The 27,529-nt window shown below is 37.8% G+C and overlaps 2 non-coding genes across 2 annotated transcripts; one reads left to right on the top strand and one right to left on the bottom strand.

Moving 5' to 3' along the window:
- Positions 1-11,475: 11,475 nt before the first annotated feature.
- On the top strand, positions 11,476-11,583 carry LOC148555566 (small nucleolar RNA R71). Its single transcript, XR_015886599.1, has one exon. It is a non-coding gene; the product is annotated as a small nucleolar RNA R71 (small nucleolar RNA).
- Positions 11,584-24,895: 13,312 nt separating this feature from the next.
- LOC148555565 (small nucleolar RNA R71) lies at positions 24,896-25,003 on the bottom strand. The gene has a single exon (XR_015886355.1). It is a non-coding gene; the product is annotated as a small nucleolar RNA R71 (small nucleolar RNA).
- Between the last annotated feature and the right edge of the window lie 2,526 nt (positions 25,004-27,529).

Raw genomic sequence — 27,529 nt, 5'->3', positions numbered from 1 at the left:
CGGGATGACGAATGTCAGAATATAATCCATGATCCCAAGCTGTGTTTTTAGATCCGCCTCCGTTTTGATTTGTAAGATTCCATTCGGGCGGGTCAAAGAGTAGAATCTCACCGTGGCGACCAAACGTCCTCCGTGATCCATGCAATTGAGCACGATACCAATCTGTGTACTTCGAGGTGAAGCGTAGAACCTTATTGAACCTGGTGCACCAGCTCTGAATACGAGCCATTTCCCTCTTACTCTTAAAGCCGCAGAGAGCTCTATGCTGGCCATCTGTTTCAAGCAAACCATATTCAAGTGAATAAGTAAAATTATAAGTTAAGGATTGTACCCACTTGAAGCTTGTATTGGGTGGCAATGGCCTTGGGATAGGTATTTTTGGTGGTTCTGCAAGTTCCGTTTCCTTGTGCTCTTCTGTGAATTCTTCCACTTCCTTGTAAAGATCTTCGATTGTATCTGTATTCTGGTCAAAGTCTTCTGTGTCTTCCTCATCACTTGAGTCATAGATTGGAGGTTGAGAGAAATCTACCTCCGCATCATCTTCATATTCACTTGGGGAAGATTCTTCGATCTCAGAGAATTCACTTGCGGACGCAAATTAATTACTAGGAGCACTAGACTTGTGACTATCATCATCAAGGAAATTTGCTTCTTGGATTATTCCGTCTGATTCTTCGTAAACGACTTGCCTTGGAGATTGTACAGTATCCTCCTTAGCATCAACTGTGGCATCTTGGACGGAGTTTTCCTCACTTCTGGATTCCCAAGGAAGTTCGGCATCGCCTAGATCTTCAACCAACTCTTCTTCTTGAACAATGACAGCTTCTTCCACTTGTTATAGTACGAATTCATTCTCTGTCTTGTCCACTGGAGTCTCTAGCATTTCTTTCATGCTACGCTCTTCATTGGGCTGTCCACATGGAGCTGTGGTTGATCCTTGTATATTTGAGCGCCTAGTGGCCCATTGAATTAGTGCTTGCTCCAGTTGTTGAATGGTTGTTTGAAAAAAGAGCAGAATGATTGATGGTTTAGAGGTTATAGAAACTCTCGTTGTGAGTATAGTTACTAAACCAAGCGATCAACCTTTCTTGCAAACGTGTTGGGTGTCACAAGTAACAAACCCCTTTAAAAATTGTTAATCGAGTATTCAAACCTCGGGTCGTCTTCTCAAGGAACTGCGAGGAAGTATGTTCTTATTATTGGCTATAAAGGTTGTAATCGGGGTTTAGAAGGTGAGAAGCAAGTAATTTAAATGACGAGTGAATTAAATGGCAAGTAAAAATAAATAATAACTGTAAAACAACTTTTGGCAAGATAAGGGAAATTAGAAGTCCAACTTTGTTATCCTTCTCAACAATAATAAAAGTTGTATCTTAATTCCACTTGGTCGACCTTTACTAGAGCAAAGGAAAGTCAAGGGACTAATTAAATTGACCTTTGAATCCTAATTATTTCCTAAGAAAAGGTTGGGATTATTTAAGTTCAACTTAATTAGCAAGATAACGATTATCAATTATGTTGAGTTTAATAACTGTTGAGTTACTGAATTCTTAACCAAAACCAAAAGGGGAAAAAGTAAAATTGCTGGAATGATAAAGAGATCCTTAGATGGGGAGCAATGGTACCTTAAATCAAAGAGAACAATCATATACTGAAAATACCTCAATTATCATTAATTCAATTAGAAATCTGTAACATGAAATAATTCATAAATTATAATAATCAATTCAAATGTTGGAATAAATAAAAGTAAAACTAAAAGAACATGAAACCTGGATCCAGAGTTACTCTTAAAACAAGAAGAAATCCTAAATCCTAAAAGAGAGAGAGAGAAGATCTCCCTCTCAACTAAATCTAAATCATTGAAAGATGAAAATATGCGAGCTCCCTTTGAATGGAAGCATTCTCACACTTTATAACCTCTGGTCTATGCTGTCTGTACTTGGATCTGGGCCAAAAAGAGCTTCAGAATTCGCTGGGGGCGTATTCTGTAATTTCTGGTGCGTGGCCTCTGTCACGCGTCCGCGTGGGTCACGCGGTCGCATCATTTGGAGCTTTTCCTTGCCACGCAGTCGCGTCAGTCATGCGACCGCGTCATGTGTATTCTACTTAAGGCGCGCGGTCGCGTCAGTCATGCGGCCGCGTCGCTGCTGATTTTTGCTTGGCACGCGATCGCGTCATCCATGCGATCGCGTGGATACTAGTTTCTTTAAAGCTCCGTTTTGCTTCCTCCTTCCATTCTAGTATGTTTCCTTTTTCATCCTTTAAGTCATTCTGCCTTAGAAAATCTGAAACTACTCAACACACTAATCACGACATCGAATGGAAATAAAGGTAATTAAAATAATTAATTTTTAAAGCTTAGGAAACATGTTTTTCACAACATGACATAATAAGAAAGGGAAAGTAAAACCATGCAATTAATGTGAATAAGTAGGTGAAGAGTTGAATAAATCACTCTAATTAAGTACAAATGAACTCATGAAATATGGTTTATCAATATGCTAGTGTTTAAGTGTGGGGGAATTGACGAATCCATATTTTACGATAATTTTTTGTTAGAATTGAGAGGATTTCATCATATAAACCTACACTTATTCCCTTAAATAGCATGCTTTTGAGATTTCCTCCTAAATTATGCTTGGTTGTGAAAACATGCTCATTTATGTTTAATTTAACCTATTTTATTCCAATTGCCTTCCATTCGATACCTTGATGCTGTTGGTGAGTGATTTCAGATATAAAAGGTAGGAATGGCATGTTGAGAATGGAAGAGGAGCATGCAAGGAGGAGAAAGCATGAAGAAACAAAGGAGAAGAGCATCGCGATGTGTACGTGTTCACAGCCTCTTGTGCGTACGTACAGGTAGCAAAGCAAAGCGAAGTGTGTGAGCGCACAGCATCGTTCGCGTCGCACGATCATCCAAAGTATTGCAAAGTGTGCGTACGCACAAGTACTTGCGCATGCCTTCATTAAAAACGCACGTGACTCGCGTTTTTGGGGGATTGGAAGCCCAATTCTGATGGCTAGAGCTCATATTGCAAAAGGCAAACAATGAACAGGATAGCATATCATTAGGAGTAGTTTTTTAGATAGTAGTTAGAGGCTGTAGGTTTAGTTTTTCTTCAAGTTTTCTCTCAACACCATTAGGATTTCTATTAGGGTTTTACATTTCAAGTTCCATTTTTCATTTTTTATCTTGGATTTTTGCTTGACACCATTGTAAATATTCCTTAATTACTGTTTTTTATAGTTACAATTTTTATACTCTTTCTTGTAGTTAAATTCATATTGTTAATATATATACTTCTTGCAGTTTTGATCTCTTGTTGATGATTTTGATGATTGATTATTATTACATGCTTGGTTGAGTTGCTATTATTGCTTTTGATTAATTGTTGCTTATAGTTCAAGCATCTTCTTAATTTTGTCATGATTTGTGTTTATGCCTACCAAGTGTTTATGGAAATGTCAATTTTGATTATGGGTTAAATTTTCACCCCTTGGCTTGGGGAAAATGAATATATGGGTTTCTAGAGTTGGAATGTCCAAGATTTAGTGATAATTCTTGGATTATTAATTGTTCTTGTTTCCACTAACACTAACTTGTTGCTAAGACAATTAGCAAGTGAGTTAGGATTTGTGGATTAAGAACAACTATGCTCACTTGACCTACTCTTCGATGTAAGGGTTAACTAAGTGAGATTAATCCATTACAATTGTCATAGTTGTGGTTGCAAAAAGGATAGGATCCCCTAGCTCATCCCAAGCCAAGATTCCTTTTATGCTTTGAATCACACACACACATACATCAATCACTTTTATATCTTACTTGTTAATATTACATAGCTAGTTCTTTAATCCCTTTATCAGTTCATTAATTGCAATTTTGAATGTTCTTTTATTCCTTTAATTGTTTATCTCTTTATTGAAAATCCCTTTTGTCTTCACAACCGAAATTGCGCACTCATTGGCACTAGTCCTTGGGAAACGACCCGGAAATTAAAACTTCTGGTTTATATTTGTTCCGAATAGTGACAATTTGTAATTCTAAACTTTGGAGTTGGTCGATTGTTGGGTTGGGGCTATACTTGCAACGCTAATTCCATTTTTGAGGAAAAAAATTCCTAACCTTCTCTAGGCCACGCACCACCCACCAACCCCCACCCACTTCAAAATCAAATTTTCCTCCCATTTAACCCACCCATGACCAAACCCAACTCTAGCCCACCCCTATAAATACCCCTCTAACTAACCCTTCAAACATACACACCTCATACACTCTAAAGCCCCCTTGGCCAAATTGCTTTCTCTCTCCATCTCCATCTATTTTCTTCTTCTTATACTCCATTATTCTCTTTTATTTATTTTTGCTCGAGGACGAGCAAAACTTTTAAGTTTAGTGTCGGAAAAGCGTTACTTTTTTGCTTTCCATTCCCACTTATGGCACTCAAGGTTGGAGCACCCTCTAGAAAGAGGAAAGGAAAGGCAGTAGCCGCCACCTCCGTATCTTAGGAGATGGAGAGATTCATCACCAAAACCCATCAAGATCACTTCTATGAAGTACTGGCAGAGAAGATGGTGATCCCTGAGGTCCCTTTCAAGCTCAAGAAGAATGAGTATCCAAAAATCCGAAGAGAGATCCGGAGAAGAGGTTGGGTAGTCCTAACCAATCCCATCCAAGAGGTTGGGATCTTAGTGGGGCAAGTGTTCTATGCTCATGCATGGGTTACGAAAAATCATGACATTAGTGTGAACCCAAATCCCAAGAATTGGAGCACCATGGGCGCTTAAAATGCACAAAATGAGCTTCCTAGGTGTTTTGGGCGCCACTATGGGCGCTTGAGGATATAACCATCACTTTGTTGCTCTTTGTTCATAGCCCAAATGGAATAGCACCATAGAATATCATATATCATTGGAAAGATCAGCTGGCTCCTTTTATGTTGGTGCTGTGTTGTGCACGAAATCGTGATTGTTCATTCCTTGGTAACAGCGCCAAAAACTTGGTACACACGTTCATAATCTTAATTCTTTGTCACAACTTGGCACAACTAACCAGCAAGTGCACTGGGTCGTCCAAGTAATAAACCATACATGAGTAAGGGTCGACCCCATGGAGATTGTCAGCTTGAAGCAAGCTATGGTCATCTTGCAAATCTCAGTCAGGCGGATTCAAATGGTTACGGTGAATTGATAGTTAAAATATAATTAAAATATAAAATGGGATAGAAATACTTATGTAATTCATTGGTGAGAATTTCAGATAAGCATATGGAAATGCTTTTGTTCCTTCTGAACCTCTGCTTTCCTACTGTCTTCATCCAATCCTTCATACTCCTTTCCATGGCAAGCTGTATGTTGGGCATCACCATTGTCAATGGCTACATCCCGTCCTCTCAGTGAAAATGGTCCAAATGCGCTGTCACCGCACGGCTAATCATCTGTCGATTCTCGATCATGCTGGAATAGGATTCAGTAATCCTTTTGCGTCTGTCACTACGCCCAGCACTCGCGAGTTTGAAGCTCGTCACAGCCATCCCTTCCTAGATCCTACTCAGAATACCACAGACAAGGTTTAGACTTTTTGGATCTCAATAATGGCCGCCAATAATTCTAGCCTATACCACGAAGACTCTGATCGTAAATCAGGAGGCTAAGAGATATGCATTCAAGCTTGCTTTCATGTAGAACGGAAGTGTTTGTTAGGCACGCGTTCATAAGTGAGAATGGTGATGAGCGTCACATAATCATCACATTCATCATGTTCTTGTGTGCGAATGAATATCTTAGAGAAGAAATAGGCTTGAGTTGAATAGAAAAACAATATTACTTTGCATTAATTCATGAGGAACAACAGAGCTCCACACCTTAATCTATGGTGTGTAGAAACTCTACCGTTGAAAATACATAAGTGAAAATAGGGTAGACATGGCTGAGTGGCCAGCCTCCCAAGGAGGTCTCAGAACGTAAAAGTTACATAATGTGTTCCAGAGATGTGAAATAAATTACTAAAAGTAGTTTTTATACTAAACTAGTAACTAGGGTTTACAAAAATGAGTAAATGATGCAAAAATCCACTTCTGGGCCCACTTGGTGTGTGCTTGGGCTGAGCATTGAAGCTTTCTCGTGTAAAGGTCTTCCTTCGAGTTGAACGCCAGTTTGTAACTTGTTTCTGGCGTTTAACTCTGCTTTGCAACTTGTTTCTGGCGTTTAACGCCAGAATAGGACAGAAATCTGGCGTTGAACGCCAGTTTGTGTCATCTAAACTTGGGAAAAATATAAACTATTATATATTGCTGGAAAGCCCTGGATGTCTACTTTCCAACGCAGTTGAGAGGCGCCATTTGGACTCGTGTAGCTCCAGTAAATCCACTTTGAGTGCAGGGAGGTAAGAATCCAACAGCATCTGCAGTCCTTCTTCAGCCTCTGAATCTGATTTTTGCTCAAGTCCCTCAATTTCCGCCAGAAATTACCTAAAATCACAGAAAAACACACAAACTCATAGTAAAGTCCAGAAATGTGATTTTTATTTAAAAACTAATAAAAATATACTAAAAACTAATTAAATCATACTAAAAACTATGTAAAAATAATGCCAAAAAGCGTATAAATTATCCGCTCATCACAATTCCAAACTTAAATTGTTGCTTGTCCCCAAGCAACTGAAAATCAAATAGGATAAAAAGAAGAGAATATACTATAAATTCCAAAATATCAATGAAACTTAGCTCCAATCAGATGAGCGGGACTAGTAGCTTTTTGCTTCTGAACAGTTTTGGCATCTCACTTTATCCTTTGAAGTTCAGAATGATTGGCATCTTATAGGAACTTAGAATTTAGATAGTGTTATTGATTCTCCTAGTTTAGTATGCTGATTCTTGAACACAGCTACTTTATGAGTCTTGGCCGTGGCCCTAAGCACTTTGTTTTCCAGTATTACCACCGGATACATAAATGCCACAGTCACATAACTGGGTGAACCTTTTGAGATTGTGACTCAGCTTTGCTAAAGTCCCCAATTAGAGGTGTCCAGGGTTCTTAAGAACACTCTTTTTTGCTTTGGACCTTGACTTTAACCGCTCAGTCTCAAAGTTTCACTTGACACCTTCACGCCACAAGCACATGGTTAGGGATAGCTTGGTTTAGCCGCTTAGGCCAGGATTTTATTCCTTTAGGCCCTCCTATCCACTGATGCTCAAAGCCTTGGATCCTTTTTATTTTCGCTTGCCTTTTGGTTTTAAGGGCTATTGGCTTTTTGCTCTTGCCTTTTGGTTTAAAGAGATTTTGGTTTTTTCTGCTTGCTTTTTCTTTTTCTTTCTTTTTTTTTCGCTATTTTTTTCTTTTCTTTTTTTTTTCTGCAAGCTTTTGTATTCACTACTTTTTCCTGCTTCAAGAATCATTTTTATGATTTTTCAGATTATCAAATAACATTTCTCCTTTTTCCTTATTCTTCAAGAGCCAACATATTTAACATTCATAAACCACAATATCAAAAGACATATGCACTGTTCAGACATTCATTCAGAAAACAAAAAATATTGTCACCACATCAAAATAATTAAACTAGTTTCAGGGATGAATTCGAAACCATATACTTCTTGTTCTTTTGTAATTAAAACATTTTTCATTTAAGAGAGGTGATGGATTTATAGGACATTCATAGCTTTAAGACATAGACACTTAAACACTAATGATCATATAATAAAGACACAAACATCAATAAAACATAAGGCTCAAAAATAAAAAAACAGTAAAATAAATAGACAAGGAGATTAAGGAATGAGTCCACCTTAGTGAGGGTGGCGTGTTCCTCTTCTTGAAGAACCAATGGTACTTTTGAGCTCCTCTATGTCTCTTCCTTGCCTTTGTTGCTCCTCCCTCATAGCTCTTTGATCTTCTCTTATTTCATAAAGGATGATGGAGTGCTCTTGATGCTCCACCCTTAGTTGTCCCATGTTGGAGCTTAATTCTCCTAGGGAAGTGTTGATTTGCTCCCAATAGTTTTGTGGAGGAAGATGCATCCCCTGAGGCATCTCAGGGATTTCATGGTGGGAAATTTCCTCGTACTCTTGTTGAGGTCCATGATCTCTTGTTTGCTCCATCCTTTTCTTAGTGATGGACTTGTCCTCTTCAATGAGGATGTCTCCCTCTATGTTAATTCCAGCCGAATTGAAGAGGTTGCATATGAGGTGAGGAAAGGCTAACCTTGTAAAGTTCTTGAGGTATAATCTCATGGACTTCCACCTCCTCTCCAATCATGATACTATGGATCATGATGGCCCGGTCTATAGTAACTTCAGACCGGATTACTAGTAGAAATGATAGAGTGTTGAATGAACTCTAGCCATCCCCTAGCCACTGGTTTGAGGTCATGCCTTCTTAATTGAACCGGCTTGCCTCTTGAGTCAATTTTCCATTGAGCTCCTTCCTCACATATGTCAATGAGGACTTGGTCCAATCTTTGATCAAAGTTGACCCTTCTTGTGTAGCGGCGTACATTCTCTTCCATCATTGGCAGGTTGAACGCCAGCCTTACATTTTCTGGACTGAAATCTAAGTATTTCCCCCAAACCATGGTAAGCCAATGCTTTGGATTTGGGTTCACACTTTGATCATGGTTCCTAGTGATCCATGTGTTTGCATAGAACTCTTGAACCATTAGGATCCCGACTTGTTGAATGGGGTTGGTGAGAACTTCCCAACCTCTTCTTCGAATCTCATGTCGGATCTCCGGATACTCATTGTTTTTTAGCATGAAAGGAACCTCAGGGATCACTTTTTTCTTGGCCACAACTTCATAGAAGTGATCTTGATGGACCTTTGAGATAAATCTCTCCATCTTCCATGACTCAGAGGTGGAAGCAATTGCCTTCCCTTTCCTCTTTCTAGAGGTTTCTCTTGCCTTAGGTGCCATATATGGTTATGGAAAAACAAAAAGTTATGCTTTTACCACACCAAACTTAAAATGTTTGCTCGTCCCCGAGCAAAAGAAGAAAGAAAAAAGTAGAAGAAGAAGAAAATGGAGGAGATGGGGGAAGAAGATGTATTTGGCCAAGGAGAAGAAGAGAGGGTTGTGTTGCGTGAAAATGAAGAAGGAGTGAGGGGTTTATATAGGAGTGAGGGGGGGTGTAGGGTTCGGCCAATAGGGTTGGGTTTGGGAGGAAAATTAGTTTGAATTTTGAACGTAGGTGGGGTTTATGAGGAAGAGAGGATGGATGTGAGTGGTGAAGAGGTGATGGGAAAGAGTGATTGAGGTGATGGTGAAGGGTATTTGAGGAAGAGAGTTATGAAAAGGTGTGAAGAGGAGAGAAGAAAAAGTGGGGATCCTGTGGGGTCCACAGATCCTGAGGGGATCCTGTGGGGTCCACAGATCAAGTGGGGTCAGGGACTTAACATCCCTGCTCCAATTAGGCGTGTAAAACGCCCTTGCTATGTAATCCTGGCGTTTAACGCCAGACTGCTGCCTGTTTCTGGCGTTAAACGCCCAAATGTAGCTTGTTTCTGGCATTTAACGCCAGGCAGATACTTGTTTCTGGCGTTAAACGTCAGCTTGGTGCCTGTTTCTGGCGTTAAACGCCAGACAGATGCTTGGTTCTGGCGTTTAAACGCCAGACTACTCTCCTCCAGGGTGTACTATTTTCAATGCTGTTTTTCATTCTATTTTTGATTTTTCAGTAGTTTTTGTGACTTCACATGATCATCAACCTAATAAAACATGAAATAACAAAAAGAAAATAAAATAGATAAGATTAAATAACATTAGGTTGCCTCTCAACAAGTGCTTCTTTAATGTTAATAGCTTGATAGTGAGCTCTCATGGAGCCTCACAGATAATCAGAGCAAGGTTGGAACCTCCCAACACCAAACTTAGAGTTTGAATGTGGGGGTTCAACACCAAACTTAGTGTTTGGTTGTGGCCTCCCAACACCAAACTTAGAGTTTGACTGTGGGGGCTTTGGTTGACTCTGTAGTGAGAGAAACTTTTCATGCTTCCTCTCCATGGTTACAGAAGGAGATCCTTGAGTTTTAAACACAAGGTTGTCCTCATTCAGTTGAAGGACCAACTCTCCTCTATCCACATCTATCACAGCTCTTGCTGTGGCTAGGAAGCGTCTTCCAAGGATGATGGATTCATCCTCTTCCTTCCCAGTGTCTAGGATTATGAAATCAGCAGGGATGTAAAGGCCTTCAACCTTTACTAACACATCCCCTACTTGAGTTGTCTGCCATCTTTAATGAGATTCTAGCAGCTTGCACCTCAAAGATCCCTAGTTTCTCCATTACAGAGAGTGGCATTAAGTTTATTCCTGACCCCAGGTCACATAGAGCCTTCTCAAAGGTCATAGTGCCTATGGTACAGGGTATTAAGAATTTGCCAGGATCCTGTTTCTTTTGAGGTAATTTCTGCCTATCCAATGCATTCAGTTTATTGGTGAGCAAGGGAGGTTCATCTTCCCAAGTCTCATTACCAAATAATTTGGCATTCAACTTCATGATTACACCAAGGTATTTAGCAACTTGCTCTTCAGTAATGTCTTCATCCTCTTCAGAGGATGAATACTCATCAGAGCTCATAAAGGGCAGAAGGAGGTTCAATAGAATCTCTATGGTCTCTAGATGAGTCTCAGATTCCTTTGGTTCCTCAAAAGGATACTCCTTATTGGTCACTGGACGTCCCATGAGGTCTTCTTCACTAGGATTCACGTCCTCCTCCTCCCTTGTAGGTTTGGCCATGATGGTCAAATCAATGGCCTTGCATTCTCTCTTTAGATTTTCTTCTGTATTGCTTGGGAGAGTACTAGGAGGAGTTTCAGTGACCCTTTTACTCAGCTGGCCCACTTGTGCCTCCAAATTTCTAATGGAGGACCTTGTTTCATTCATGAAACTTACAGTGGCCTTAGATAGATCAGAGACTATATTTGCTAAGCTAGATGGATTCTGCTCAGAATTCTCTGTCTGTTGCTGAGTGGATGATGGAAAAGGCTTGCTATTGCTAAACTTATTTCTTCCACCATTATTAAAGCCTTGTTGGGGATTTTGTTGATCCTTCTATGAGGGATTATAGGTGTTTCCATAGGGTTCACCCATGTAATTCACCTCTGCTATTGCAGCGTTTTCAGGATCATAAGCTTCTTCTTCAGAAGATGCCTCTTTAGTACTGTTGGATGATTCCTTCAATCCATTCAGACTCTGAGAGATCATATTGACTTGCTCAGTCAATATTTTATTCTGAGCCAATATGGCATTCAGAGTATCAATTTCAAGAACTCCCTTCCTCTGAGGCGTCCCATTACTCACAGGATTCCTTTCAGAAGTGTACATGAACTGGTTATTTGCAACCATGTCAATGAGTTCTTGAGCTTCTGCAGGCATTTTCTTTTGGTGAATGGATCCACCTGCAGAATGGTCCAATGACATCTTTGATAATTCAGACAGACCATCATAGAATATATCCAGGATGATCCATTCTAAAAGCATGTCAAAAGGACACTTTTTGGTCAGTTCCTTGTATCTCTCCCAAGCTTCATAGAGGGATTCACCTTCCTTTTGTCTGAAGGTTTGAACATCCACTCTAAGCTTACTAAGCTTTTGAGGAGGAAAGAACTTGGCTAAGAAAACCGTGACCAGCTTATCCCAAGAGTTCATGATATCTTTAGGTTGAGAGTCCAACCATATTCTGCTAGCTCTGTCTCTTACAGCAAATGGGAAAAGCATAAGCCTGTAGACCTCGGGATCAACCCCATTGGTCTTAACAGTATCACAGATCTACAAGAATTCAGTTAAGAACTGAAAAGGATCTTCTGATGGAAGTCCATAAAACTTGCAGTTCTGTTGCATCAGAGAAACTAATTGAGGTTTCAGCTCAAAATTGTTTGCTCCAATGGTAGGGATTGAGATGCTTCTTCCATGTAAATTGGAATTTGGTGCAGTAAAGTCACCAAGCATCTTCCATGCATTGTTATTATTTTTGGCCATGTCTCCTTCTTTTTCGAAAATTTATGTAATGTCCTCTTCAGAGTGTTGTGTTTTAGCTTCTCTTAGCTTCCTCTTCAGAGTCCTTTCAGGTTCCGGATCAGCTTCAACAAGGATGTTTTTATCTTTGCTCCTGCTCATATGAAAAAAGAAGAAAACAGAAAAGAAAATATGGAATCCTCTATGTCACAGGATAGAGATTCCTTTATGTGAGTAGAAGAAGATATGAATAGAAGAAGGAGAATCCAAACACAAGGGTGAGGAATAGGTTCGAATTCTTAGATGAAGAGGAGTGTTAGTAAATAAATACATAATTAAAAGGAGATGAGGGAGAAGAATTTTCGAAAATCAATTGAAAAGAAAAGAAAAATATTTTTGTTTTTAAATTGAATTTAAAATAAAAAAATAAAAATTAAAGTTCGAAAATTAAGAATGGAAAATTGAATCAAATTAAATTAAATTTAGAACAATTAGTTAATTTAAAAAGGAATTTTTAAAAAGAGGGAGGAAATTTTCGAAAATTAGAGATAGAATTAGTTAGGTAGTTTTGAAAAAGATATGATTGAAATAGTAAACTTTTAAAATCAAACAAAAAGTCAAGTAGTTAATTGAAAAAGAATTGAAAATCAATTTTTGAAAAGATAAGAAGTTAGAAAAGAAGTTGGAAAAGATTTTGAAATTGATTTTGAAAAAGATATGATTGAAACTTAATTTGAAAAAGATTTAAAAAAAGAAATTTAAAAACATTTGATTTTTGAAATCAAAGTTGATTACTTGACTAACAAGAAACTAAAAAGATATGATTCTAGAGTTTAAAGATTGAACCTTTCTTATTAGGCAAGTAACAAACTTAAAAATTTTGAATCAATCACATTAATTGTTAGCATTAATTTCGAAAATATGAAATAAAAATAAGAAAAAGATTCTGAAAATAATTTTGAAAGTTTCGAAATTTATAAAAGAAAAATGAAAAAGATTTGATTTTTGAAAAAGATTTGAAAAATATAGAATTTTTAAATTGAAAATTTGATTTGACTCATAAGAAACAACTAAATTTTAAAAAGTTTTGAAAAAGTCAACTCAAATTTTCGAAAAATTAATGAGTGAAAAAAGGAAAGATATTTTTTTGATTTTCGAATTTTTAATGATGAGAGAAAAACACCAAAAAGACTCAATTATCACTTATGTATTTTCAACGGTAGAGTTTCTACATACCATAGATTAAGGTGTGGAGCTCTGCTGTTCCTCATGAATTAATACAGAGTACTATTGTTTTTCTATTCAATTCAAGCTTATTCTGATTCTAAGATATCCATTCGCACTTCAATATGAATGTGATGATCATGATAGTCATCATCATTCCCAACCTATTAATGCGTGCCTGACAACCACTTCCGTTCTACCTTAGATTGAATAAGTATCTCTGGGATTCCTTAATCAGAATCTTCGTGGTATAAGTTAGAATCCATGGACGGCCATTCTTGAGATCCGGAAAGTCTAAACCTTGTCTGTGGTATTCCGAGTAGGATCTGGGAAGGGATGGCTACGAAGAGCTTCAAACTCGCGAGTGCTGGGCGTAGTGACAGACGCAAAAGGATCAATGGATCCTATTCCAGTATGATCGAGAACCGACAGATGATTAGCCAAGCAGTGACAGCGCATTGGACCATTTTCACTGAGAGGACAGGATGTAGCCATTGACAACGGCGATGCCTAACATACAGCTTGCGATAGAAAGGAGTATGAATGATTGGATGAAGACAATAGGAAAGCAGAGGTTCAGGAGGAACGAACGCATCTCTATACGCTTATCTGAAATTCTCACCAATGAATTACATAAGTATCACTATCTTTATTTTATATTTTATTTATCTTTTAATTACTAAATCTCCATAATCAATTGAATCCGCCTGACTGAGATTTACAAGGTGACCATAGCTTACTTCAAGCCGACAATCTCCGTGGAATCGACCCTTACTCACGTAAGGTTTATTACTTGGACGACCCAGTGCACTTGCTGGTTAGTTGTGCGAAGTTGTGACAAAGAACTAAGATTATGAACGTGCGTATTAAGTTTTTAGTGCCGTTACCAAGGAATAGAACCGTCACGATTTCTGCGCACCAAGTTTTTGGCGCCGTTGCCGGGGATTGTTCGAGTTTGGACAACTGACGGTTCATCTTGTTGCTCAGATTAGGTAATTTTATTTTATTTTCAAGCTTTTTATTTCTTATTTTCGAAAAAAAAATAAAAAAAACCAAAGATTTCTTCTTTTTCGTTTTTCCAAAATAATTTTCGAAAAATCCAAAAAAATTATAAAATCATAAAATCTAAAATAATTTTTGTGTTTCTTGTTTGAATCTTGTGTCAGTTTCTAAGTTAGGTGTCTTGCATGTTTTCTTTTATTAAAAATTTTTCAAAAATACATACTTGATGTTCATCATGATCTTCAAAGTGTTCTTGGTGTTTATCTTTGCATTCAAGGTGTTCTTGCATGTTTCCTTTGTTTTGATCCAAAATTTTCATGCATTGAGTCTTTTTGATATTTTTCTCTTTCCTTGTTAAAATTCAAAAATCAAAAAAAAAATCTTTCCCTTATTTTTTCATAAATTTGTCGAAAATTTGAGTTGACTTTTTTATGAGCGAGTTTTGCTCGATGGTCTAGATTTTCTTCTTATAGAAAGAATTACTTCATTGTAAGCATAGCTCCAAACCATCAAACAATTCCCACATCAAAAATTTAAGTTGTCACAATTAACAAACCCCAATGAATTTATAACCAGAGTATTTGGGCTCCGGATCGTCTCACGAAGAGTTGCAATGAAATGTATGATTATTGGCTATGAGGGGTATAGGGGGGTTTTGGTTGATTAGAGGGGCAATAAAATAAAAAGACAAGAAAAGTAAATTGAGCAAGTAATTAAAGAAAGCAAGTAATAAAGAGAGACATTCATCGCAATGGATTGAGATCATAGGCTTTCTATCCTAGTCATGCATGATTAATTCATCTTATTTAGTTAACTCACACATCGAGAGAATGTCAAACAAGACAAATTAATCATGTCACAAATATAAACAAGAATTTATCTCATTACGTCAACTCTAACAAATAGGGAGAAAGTCTAATGAGACTAGCTAATCTCAATCCAAAAGTCCTAATCGACTTACTAATTAAAATAGCAAAAGATTAGCGTCAATGGAAACAATATTCCAAAAGTCCTAATCAACTCACTAATTTAATTAGCAAAATATTAGCGTCAATGGAAACAATATTAGCTAACAACTCTAGATCACCAACATAAGTTGGGTTTTCATGACTCAAGATTGCCTAATTACTCTCTCCAAGCCAAGAATGCTCAAAAATCTACACTAAGGCCCAACCAAGCATTTTGTCAAACACTTGGTGGGTACAAAAGAAAAGCATGGTAAATGAGCAAGAATAGTAAAATCTACCAACTACAAATTGCAAGGAAAGTAAATTCACAACTCAATTGCAAGGAATTAAACAACAACAAATCAAATCAACAATAAAGGAACATGAATCATAAATTGCATTAAAGGAAAATGGAAGAACAAAAGTGTATCAACAACAAAGTAAGCAATTATAAGAATGAAATACAAAATTAGAGAGAGGAAGAGTAGAGGAACAAGAAATTGTAAAGAAAAAGTAAATCAAAGCATGAATTAAACCTAGATCTAAGATGAAAATTATCCTAACCTAATTCTAGAGAGAAGAGGGAGCTTCTCTCTCTAGAAAATTAACTAAAGGTTTATGTTGGCTAAACTAATTGCTCCCCCCTTGCCCAAGCTTGAATTCTGCATGAAATAGCATTAGAAATGAGTTGGGTTGGGCGCAAAGTGCTTCAGAAATCGCTGGGGGCGATTTCACCTTAGTGGGCCACGGCAGAATCGGCGCGCACGCGTACATGGCACGTGCGCGCCCCTGAGCGCAAAGTAACATATGGTAAAATTTATATCATTTCGAAGCCCCGGATGTTAGCTTTCCAATGCAACTGGAATCGCCTCATTTGAACCTCTGTAGCTCAAGTTATGGTCGATTGAGTGCGAAAAGGTCGGGCTTGACAGCTTTCCAGTTCCTTCATTTCTTCATTTGTTCTCCCGCTTGCATGCTTTTCTCCTCACTTCTTCCATCCAATACTTGCCCTATGAACTTGAAATCACTTAACAAATACATCAAGGCATCGAATGGAATTAAAGTGAACTAAAATTACCAATTTTAGGGTCTAAAAAGCATGTTTTCACATTTAAGCACAATTCAAGGGAGAATTACAAAACCATGCTATTTTATTGAATAAATGTGAGAAAAGGTGATAAAATCCCCCAAAATAAGCACAAGATAAACCACAAAATCAGGGTTTATCAAATCTCCCCACACTTAAACTAAGCATGTCCTCATGCTAAAATCAAGAAAGAAGCAAAGGGACATCAACATTTATTCAATGCAAACTAACTACATGCAATCTATCTATATGCAATCTATCTACATGAATGCATCCACTTGGTCAAAATAAATCAATTACCAAGAATACATATACAGACACAAGGGCTAAGGCAATAGCAATCACTCAACCCACAATTGAATTAAATTATTAGGAAGATTTTACAAACTTGCAAGAAAAGACATGATCATGGGTGAAAACATGTAATTGAGCAATCGAACCCTCACCGGATGTGTATCCGCTCCAGTTACTCAAGTGTATGGGGTTGATTCACTCAATCCTCCCTTAATCATGCTTTTCAAGATTTGTTTTTCATCTAACAATCAACAATTATTTCATGCATGCATACAAATATCATGAGGACTTCCCATAGGTTGTAATGGGGTTAGGGTCAAGGTAAGATGCATATGGTCAAGTGGGCTTGAGATTTGAATCTTTGATTAACTTAAACTTCCCACCTAACCTATGACAACCTATATAATTCTAAACAAACCTAACTACCCATTCTTCACTTTTCACACACACTCATGTATTCTTTTTTTTCTTTTTTTTTTCACCACACATATGCATTGATTTTTATTGAACCTTGAACTTTGGGGCATTTTGTCCCCTTTTTATTGCAATTCTTTTTCTTTCTTTTTCTATATATATATTTTTGTTTCTTTTTGTTGTTCTCATTCATTTTTTTTCATAAAGTATTTATACAAGTACCAATGCATATGGTTTTACATTTGATTAATACATGAGTATGTACCCAATTTCCAAAATTTTTCAACAAAAATTCAAAACACACTTTTATCTCTACCCAATGTTTCCAATTCTCCCAAAATCAAATGATAAACACTCTCATTAGCCTAAGTTAATCAAAGATCCAAACAAGGGATATTTATTGTTTTTCACTTAGGCTTGTAATGTGCTACAATTAAGAACAAATGGGTTAAGCATAGGCTCAAATTGGTTATCAATAGAAGATAAAAGGTAGGCTATTTGGGTAAGTGAGCTATTTGAACAATGGCCTCAATCATATAAATGCATGTATACACAAAATAATGGACATATAGAATTAAACAAATCAAAGATTACAATCATAGGAAGAGAATAATGCACACAAGAATGAAAATAAGTGGTCATATATGATGTAACCACACAATTAGGCTCAAATCTCACATGCTTGTGTTCTTAGCTCAAAACATGATCCACAAAGTATATAATTCAAGCAAGTTCTAAAAAAATTTTTTTTTCAATTGGGGTGCCCTATAGATAAAATCCTAGGAAAATATCATGATTTTGACTAAGCTTAATATATACATATGCAAAATAAGAAAATACAACTAAAAATCCTAAAAGACCTAAAAATGAAATGCAAAAGTGTTGGGATTAGAAACTTGTCACCCAAAAATGCCGAGCGGTCGGACGACCTCCCCACACTTAAAAGTTTGCACCGTCCTCGGTGTACTCAAAAATGAGCAAGGGGGTACGGCGACTCTCCGAGTTGCCACCTTCAGCTGGTAGGTCAACCGGTTGCTGTGTGTTCTTCCTTCCGCTTCCATTTTTGCTTATGGTGCATCGATCATGAAAAACAAAATAAACACCATAAGATGAGAAAATACAAAAGCTAGGAAGCGTGAATTGTTGGAATGAGGTGAGTCACTAGAATTGAGTGAGTGAATTAGTGTGACATTAATGAAAAATAGGTGTGTGGGTTCTAAAATTGCGCGCGGTTTAGAACACACACACACGCTAGTATAAAAAGCTATGTCACATTTACACAAAAGGAAGCATACACTTCACTCATTCTAGTGTGCTTGAAATACTTCAAAAGACTTGTAGGGTAAGGGCAACCAAACAAGTAGTGAAGAAGCATAAAAGCATTCAAGCAAAAATCAAGCAATTGTGAAATTGGATAATGCATGGACATTAATAGATGTGTAGGTAGACTTAGTGAACAAAATGGTTTATGAAACTCACACAACAATCAATGACACATATTAAAGTTGTTGCAACATCTAAGTGACATAGAGGTGAAACACATGGATGCTATGGAACTTAGGAAGAAGAAGATAAAAGTGGAAATCAATCACATAGCAAGCATGGACCACAAAGCTTTACAAAGCTCAAAAATATGTCACTAGGTAAGCTTTCGATCCAATTTCACAATTCCACAAACTCAATGCATGAAATAGGTGATGATCAATTAGAACAAGCATCCTAAAAAAATGCATTGATAATATACAATTGCCTAACAATAGATGATGAATGCATGGTGGCCAAAACATGCAATTCAAAGAGGTAAGATGCATGAAGGCAATGTAACAAGTACTTGGTATTCACAAATGTTCAACATGAAAATTCAAGACCAAGTAATAAATTGCAACCTCAACAAAGGAATCCAACAATGACAATAACAACAATGATGTTAAACTAACATCCCATTAGTAATAAGCAGCAGTAAATGGTAAACAAGATTAGTAATCCAACACTTATAATGGAAATCAAAAATTAAACTAACTAACTAACTAAAAGAAACGGTGTTATATGATGTTTGGTAGTGTCGGATGATGTTTTAAGAGTGGAAAGAAAAGAGAAGGAAAGAAATGGAAAGAGGAGAAGAAAAGAGGGTGAGTGAAACAGGGCAATCCATGCGTGCGCGTCATGTGCGCGTAAGCGTGGGTTGATGAAAATGGAAGCGACGCGGACGCGTACAACACGTCTGCGCGTCGGTGGGTTATTTCGAGAGTGGCGCGTCCGCGCAAGGTACGCGTGCGCGTGCCTTTGGGCACAAAGTTGGCACACTCCAGGCACAACTCTCGGGAAAATGTATGGAGGGGTGGAAAAGTTCAATCCACGCGTACGCGTACATGGCGCGTCCGCGTGGATGGTCAAAAATGCTTGAGGCGTGCCTACGCGCCAGGTGCGCGCACACGCGGGTTGGTGCTCTATTTTTCAAAAATTGTTTTCATTGTTTTTGCACCAAACCAAGCATTCCAAACCTCCAAACAGCTACCACAACATCATAGAACCTTATTTAATCTACTAGAGTCCCAAACAAACTTAACAAATCAATTCAAAACATGAAATTAAATCTAAATTACCAATATTTACAAAGAGGAAAAGGGAAAGATGTTACCATGGTGGGTTGTCTCCCACCTAGCACTTTTGTTTACTGTCCTAAAGTTGGACTTATGGGGAGCTCCTATCAAGGTGGCTTGTGCTTGAATCCATCCTTGAACATCCACCAATGCTTGGTTCTCCATTGTGCCTCAAGATTCCTTATCATTTGCACCAAGTGTTGATGGAGTTCTTCACAAGTTTGGGGCTCCCAAAATTGATTTTCTCCTTGTAATCCGGGGTCCCACACTTTGTTTTCACACCCGTCTTGAAGTTGACTCTCATTATTAGCCCATCCGGGTGGTGAGCAAGGTGAATTCTCTATAAAGTGACCAACAATCCTTCTAGACCCATCTAGGTGAGCACTACTCCAACCTTTATATCTCATGTTTGATGCATCAACCATAATGAGCCTTGATTTGCAACGCCAACCACGAAACATCTTTCTTTTACGCTTCATCCCACAAAGCATCCTAAGTTGGCCATCCATTTCAAGCAAACCATATTCAAGTGGGGTAATAATGATAATATAAAGGGGTTTTACCCACTCAAATGAAGGTGTAGATGGCAACCTAGGCAAAGGTAATTCCAAGGGTCTTGACAAGGCATCTTCAATTCCCATCCTCCTTTTTCTAAGGACTTCCACCTCTTCACAAGATCTCTTAATTTCAATCCTTTGTTCAATAATTTCATCTAAACATTTTCCCTTACTCAAATCACAAATGGGAGGACAAGAGAGATTTACCTCCACATTGCTTTCCATCTCTTTGGGAGAAAGTTCTTCATGCTCAAAGGATTCTTCACCACTAAGACTTGATGCTTGATCTCCATCACCATGGGAACTCAATTCTTGCTCTATCCCATCCAATTCTTCATAAGAGATATGCCTTGGAGGTTGTGCACATTCCTCCTTAGCATCAAATTCAATCATCTTGGAGGGGTTTTCTTCAATCCTAGACTCCCAAGATGGTTCCGCATCTCCTAAGTCTTCAACCACTTCTTCCCGTTGTTCAATAATCCCTACCTCCTCCTCTTGTTGCATTTCTTGATTTAACTCCTCTTCTTCACCTTGGAGCTTCAAGTTCACTCCCTCGCTAAGCTCCTTGGTTGCTTCTCCACATTCCACAATGGAAGTGCCTTGATCGCATAGGCTTAGGCGGGATGAGACTATGTTGCTAATGGCTTCTACCATGATAGCCGTTTTTGCTCTTAACTCCTCAAATTTCTTTTCATCCTCCTCGTGTCACCTTAAGAGATGAGATTCAAGATCTCTCAATTCTAGCATGAGGGCTTCATCAGGAGGTGATGGTAGAAGAGAGGGTTCATTGTTTGAGGGAAGTGTATTGTAGTTGGAAGGTGGTTCTTCTTGGTAGGGTTGTGGTGGTTCAATATTTCCCATTCTTTCCATTTGTTGCACAAAACACTCCATGGTTGCTTGAAATTGATCTAATGTCTCCTTGAAATGATCCCTTGACTCTTGTTCTTCTTGGATATCATGAGTAGGATCATATGACTCTTGGATTGAAGGACATGAGTATTCTTCCATGGGAGATTGTGGTGGAAAGTGGTATTCATCTTGTGGTTGGAAATTTTCATACATTGGAGGTGGTTCATCTTGGTAATAATATGGAGGGGGTGGCTCTTGAAAATGTTGATGTTGGAATGGTGGTGGCTCTATGTGTGGCTCATATGGCTCATATGGTTATTGGTAGGATGGATATGGATTAGGGTCATATGAAGATAGTTGGTAAGAAGGGGCTTGTGAGTATGGTTGAGGGCTATGTTGAGGATATGGCTCATAGGCATATGGTGGTGGTTCTTGAAAGTCACAAGGGGATTCACCACAACCATTGGATTGATATGCATCATAGAATGGCTCTTCTTCATAGTGCATTGGTAGAGGTTGTTGCCATGAGGATTGATCATAAGCTTGGGGCTCCTCCCACCTTTGATCTCCAAATCCTTGATGCACATCCTCATTGAAGCTTCCATTTTCTACAACATAGTTTGAACCAAACTCATGGCCAAAGTGATAAGAATTCATGGTGATAAGAGAAAACAAAAACAATTTCTAATAAGAAACAAAGAAAATCAAATCCTAAAACAAATGAAGACTAACAAACAAAACCAAAAATCAAGCTATTCACAATATATACAATAGCCAACAATATAACACCATTGCAACTCCCCGGCAACGGCGCCATTTAGATGAACAAGTTTTGCTCGATGGTCTAGATTTTCTTCTTATAGAAAGAATTACTTCGTTGTAAGCATAGCTCCAAACCATCAAACAATTCCCACATCAAAAATTTGAGTTGTCACAATTAACAAACCCTAATGAATTTATAACCGGAGTATTTGGGCTCCGGGTTGTCTCACGATGAGTTGCAATGAAATGTATGATTATTGGCTATGAGGAGTATAGGGGGGTTTTGGTTGATTAGAGGGGCAATAAAATAAAAAGACAAGAAAAGTAAATTGAGCAAGTAATTAAAGAAAGCAAGTAATAAAGAGAGACATTCATGGCAATGGATTGAGATCATAGGCTTTCTATCCTAGTCATGCATGATTAATTCATCTTATTTAGTTAACTCATACATCGGGAGAATGTCAAACAAGACTAATTAATCATGTCACAAATATAAACAAGAATTTATCTCATTACATCAACTCCAACAAATAGGGAGAAAGTCTAATGAGACTAGCTAATCTCAATCCAAAAGTCCTAATCGACTTACTAATTAAAATAGCAAAAGATTAGCATCAATGGAAAAAATATTAGCTAACAACTCTAGATCACCAACATAAGTTGGGTTTTCATGACTCAAGATTGCCTAATTACTCTCTCCAAGCCAAGAATGCTAAAAAATCTACTCTAAGGCCCAACCAAGCATTTTGTCAAACACTTGGTGGGTACAAAGGAAAAGCATGGTAAATGAGCAAGAATAGTAAAATCTACCAACTACAAATTGCAAGGAAAGTAAATTCACAACTCAATTGCAAGGAATTAAACAACAACAAATCAAATCAACAATAAAGGAACATGAATCATAAATTGCATTAAAGGAAAATGGAAGAACAAAAGTGTATCAACAACAAAGTAAGCAATTACAAGAATGAAATGCAAAATTAGAGAGAGGAAGAGTAGAGGGACAAGAAATTGTAAAGAAAAAGTAAATCAAAGCATGAATTAAACCTAGATCTAAGATGAAAATTATCCTAACCTAATTCTAGAGAGAAGAGGAAGCTTCTCTCTCTAGAAAACTAACTAAAAGTTCATGTTGGCTAAACTAATTACTCCCCCCTTGCCCAAGCTTGAATTCTACATGAAATAGCATTAGAAATGAGTTGGGTTGGGCCCAAAGTGCTTCAGAAATCGCTGGGGGCGATTTCACCTTAGTGGGCCATGGCAGAATCAGCGCGCATGACTACATGGCGCGCGCGCGCCCCTGAGCGCAAAGTAACATATAGTAAATTTTATATCATTTTGAAGCTCTGGATGTTAGCTTTCCAACGCAACTAGAACCGCCTCATTTGGACTTCTGTAGCTCAAGTTATGGTCGATTGAGTGCAAAGAGGTCGGGCTTGACAGCTTTCCGGTTCCTTCATTTCTTCATTTGTTCTCCCGCTTGCATGTTTTTCTCCTCACTTCTTCCATCCAATACTTGCCCTATGAACCTGAAATCACTTAACAAATACATCAAGGCATCGAATGGAATTAAAGTGAATTAAAATTACCAATTTTAGGGCCTAAAAAGCATGTTTTCACATTTAAGCACAATTCAAGGGAGAATTACAAAACCATGCTATTTTATTGAATAAATGTGAGAAAAGGTGATAAAATCCCCCAAAATAAGCACAAGATAAACCACAAAATCGGGGTTTATCACTTTCTCAAAACTTTTTAAGATTTAGTTGTTTCTTATGAGTCAAATCAAATTTTCAATTTAAAAATTCTATCTTTTTCAAATCTTTTTCAAAAATCAAATCTTTTTCATTTTTCTTTTATAAATTTTGAAACTTTCAAAATTTTTTTCAAAATTTTTTTCTTACTTTTATTTCATATTTTCGAAATTAATGCTAACAATTAATGTGATTTATTCAAAATTTTTAAGTTTGTTACTTGCCTAATAAGAAAGGTTCAATCTTTAAACTCTAGAATCATATCTTTTTAGTTTCTTGTTATTCAAGTAATCAACTTTGATTTCAAAAATCAAATCTTTTCAAATTTCTTTTTTTAAATCTTTTTCAAATTAAGTTTCAATCATATCTTTTTCAAAATCAATTTCAAAATCTTTTCCAACTTCTTTTCTAACTTCTTATCTTTTCAAAAATTGATTTTCAATTCTTTTTCAATTAACTACTTGACTTTTTGTTTGATTTTAAAAGTTTACTATTTCAATCATATCTTTTTCAAAACTACCTAACTAATTCTATCTCTAATTTTCGAAAATTCCCTCCCTCTTTTTCAAAATTCCTTTTTAAATTAACTAATTGTTTTAAATTTAATTTAATGTGATTCAATTTTCCTTTCTTAATTTTTGAACTTTAATTTTTATTTTTTTATTTTAAATTCAATTTAAAAATAAATATATTTTTCTTTTCTTTTCAATTGATTTTCGAAAATTCTTCTCCCTCATCTCCTTCTAATTATGTATTTATTTACTAACACTCCTCTTCATCTAAGAATTCGAACCTATTCCTCACCCTTGTGTTTGGATTCTCCTTCTTCTATTCATATCTTCTTCTACTCACATAAAGGAATCTCTATCCTATGACATAGAGGATTCAATATTTTCTTTTCCGTTTTCTTCTTTTTCATATGAGCAAGAGCAAGGATAAAAACATCCTTGTTGAAGCTGATCCAGAACCTAAAAGGACTCTGAAGAGGTAGCTAAGAGAAGCTAAAACACAACTCTCTGGAGAAAATCTGACAGAAATTTTCGAAAAAGAAGGAGGCATGGCCAAAAATAATAACAATGCAAGGAAGATGCTTGGTGACTTTACTGCACCAAATTCCAATTTACATGGAAGAAGCATCTCAATCCCTGACATTGGAGCAAACAATTTTGAGCTGAAATCTCAATTAGTTTCTCTAATGCAACAGAACTGCAAGTTTTATGGACTTCCATCAGAAGATCCTTTTCAGTTCTTAACTGAATTCTTGCAGATCTGTGATACTGTTAAGACCAATGGGGTTTATCCTGAGGTCTACAGGCTTATGTTTTTCCCATTTGCTGTAAGAGACAGAGCTAGAATATGGTTGGACTCTCAACCTAAAGATAGCCTGAACTCTTGGGATAAGCTGGTCACGGCTTTCTTAGCCAAGTTCTTTCCTCCTCAAAAGCTTAGTAAGCTTAGAGTGGATGTTTAAACCTTCAGACAAAAGGAAGGTGAATCCCTCTATGAAGCTTGGGAGAGATACAAGGAACTGACCAAAAAGTGTCCTTTTGACATGCTTTCAGAATGGACCATCCTGGATATATTCTATGATGGTCTGTCTGAATTATCAAAGATGTCATTGGACCATTATGCAGGTGGATCCATTCACCTAAAGAAAACGCCTGCAGAAGCTCAAGAACTCATTGACATGGTTGCAAATAACCAGTTCATGTACACTTCTGAAAGGAATCCTGTGAGTAATGGGACGCCTCAGAGGAAGGGAGTTCTTGAAATTGATACTCTGAATGCCATATTGGCTCAGAATAAAATATTGACTCAGTAAGTCAATATGATCTCTCAGAGTCTGAATGGATTGAAGGAATCATCCAACAGTACTAAAGAGGCATCTTCTGAAGAGGAAGCTTATGATCCTGAAAACCCTACAATAGCAGAGGTGAATTACATGGGTGAACCCTATGGAAACACCTATAATCCCTCATGGAGAAATCATCTAAATTTCTCATGGAAGGATCAACAAAAGCCTCAACAAGGCTTTAATAATGGTGGAAGAAACAGGTTTAGCAATAGCAAGCCTTTTCCATCATCCACTCAGCAACAGACAGAGAATTCTGAGCAGAATCCATCTAGCTTAGCAAATATAGTCTCTGATCTATCTAAGGCCACTGTAAGTTTCATGAATGAAACAAGGTCCTCCATTAGAAATACGGAGGCACAAGTGGGCCAGCTGAGTAAAAGGGTCACTGAAACTCCTCCTCGTACTCTCCCAAGCAATACAGAAAAAAATCCAAAGAGAGAGTGCAAGGCCATTGATTTGACCATCATGGCCGAACCTACAAGGGAGGAGGAGGACGTGAATCCTAGTGAGGAAGACCTCCTGGGATGTCCAGCAACCAATAAGGAGTATCCCTTTGAGGAACCAAAGGAATTTCAGTGAGCTCCTTCTGCCCTTCATGAGCTCGGATGAGTATTCATCCTCTAAAGAGGATGAAGACATTACTGAAGAGCAAGTTACTAAATACCTTGGTGTAATCATGAAGTTGAATGCCAAATTATTTGGTAATGAGACTTGGGAAGATGAACCTCCCTTGCTCACCAACAAACTGAATGCATTGGATAGGTAGAAATTACCTCAAAAAAAAACAAGATCCTGGCAAATTCTTAATACCCTGTACCATATGCACTATGACCTTTGAGAAGGCTCTGTGTGACCTGAGGTCAGGAATAAACTTAATGTCACTCTCTGTAATGGAGAAACTAGGGATCTTTGAGGTGCAAGCTGCTAGAATCTCATTAGAGATGGCAGACAACTCAAGAAAACAGGCTTATGGACAAGTAGGGGACGTGTTAGTAAAGGTTGAAGGCCTTTACATCCCTGCTGATTTCATAATCCTAGACACTGGGAAGGAAGAGGATAAATCTATCATCCTTGGAAGACCCTTCCTAGCCACAGCAAGAGCTGTGATTGATGTGGACAGAGGAGAGTTGGTCCTTCAAATGAATGAGGACAACCTTGTGTTTAAAACTCAAGGATCTCCCTCTGTAACCATGGAGAGGAAGCATGAAAAGCTTCTCTCACTGCAGAGTCAACCAAAGTCCCTACAGTCAAACTCTAAGTTTGGTGTTGTGAGGCCACAACCAAACACTAAGTTTGGTATTGAACCCCCACATTCAAACTCTAAGTTTGGTGTTGGGAGGTTCCAACCTTGCTCTGATTATCTGTGAGGCTCCAGGAGAGCTCACTGTCAAGCTATTGACATTAAAGAAGCGCTTGTTGGGAGGCAACCCAATGTTATTTAATCATATCTATTTTATTTTCTTTTTGTTATTTCGTGTTTTATTAGGTTGATGATCAAGTAAAGTCACAGAAACTACTGAAAAATCAAAAACAGAATGAAAAACAGCATTGAAAATAACACAACCTGGAGGAGAGCAGTCTGGCATTTAAACGCCAGAAACAAGCATCTGCCTGGCGTTAAATGCCAGAAACAAGCTACATTTGGGCATTTAACGCCAGAAACAAGCGGCAGTCTGGCGTTAAATGCCAGGATTGCACAGCAAAGGCATTTTACACGCCTAATTGGAGCAGGGATGTTAAGTCCTTGACCCCACTTGATCTGTGGACCCCACAGGATCCCCTCAGGATCTGTGGACCCCACAGGATCCCCACTTTTTCTTCTCTCCTCTTCACACCTTTTCATAACTCTCTTCCCCAAATACCCTTCACCAATCACCTCAATCACTCTTTCCCATCACGTCTTCACCACTCACATCCATACTCTCTTCCCCAAAAACCCCATCTACCTTCAAAATTAAAACTGATTTCCCTCCCAAACCCAGCCCTAATGGCCGAACCCTACACCCCCCCTCACTCCTACATAAACCCCTCACTCCTTCTTTATTTTCACACAACACAACCCTCTCTTCTTCTCCTTGGCTGAATACATCTTCTTCCCCCATCTCATCCATTTTCTTCTTCTTCTACTACTTTCTATCTTCTTTTGCTCGGGGACGAGCAAACATTTTAAGTTTGGTATGGTAAAAGCATAGCTTTTTGTTTTTCCATAACCATATATGGCACCTAAGG

The sequence above is a fragment of the Arachis ipaensis genome, chromosome B6, assembly GCF_059453495.1.
Source record: "Arachis ipaensis isolate K30076 ecotype BB chromosome B6, ASM5945349v1, whole genome shotgun sequence".
Lineage (NCBI taxonomy): Eukaryota > Viridiplantae > Streptophyta > Magnoliopsida > Fabales > Fabaceae > Arachis > Arachis ipaensis.
This window is presented reverse-complemented; position numbering and strand designations above follow the sequence as displayed.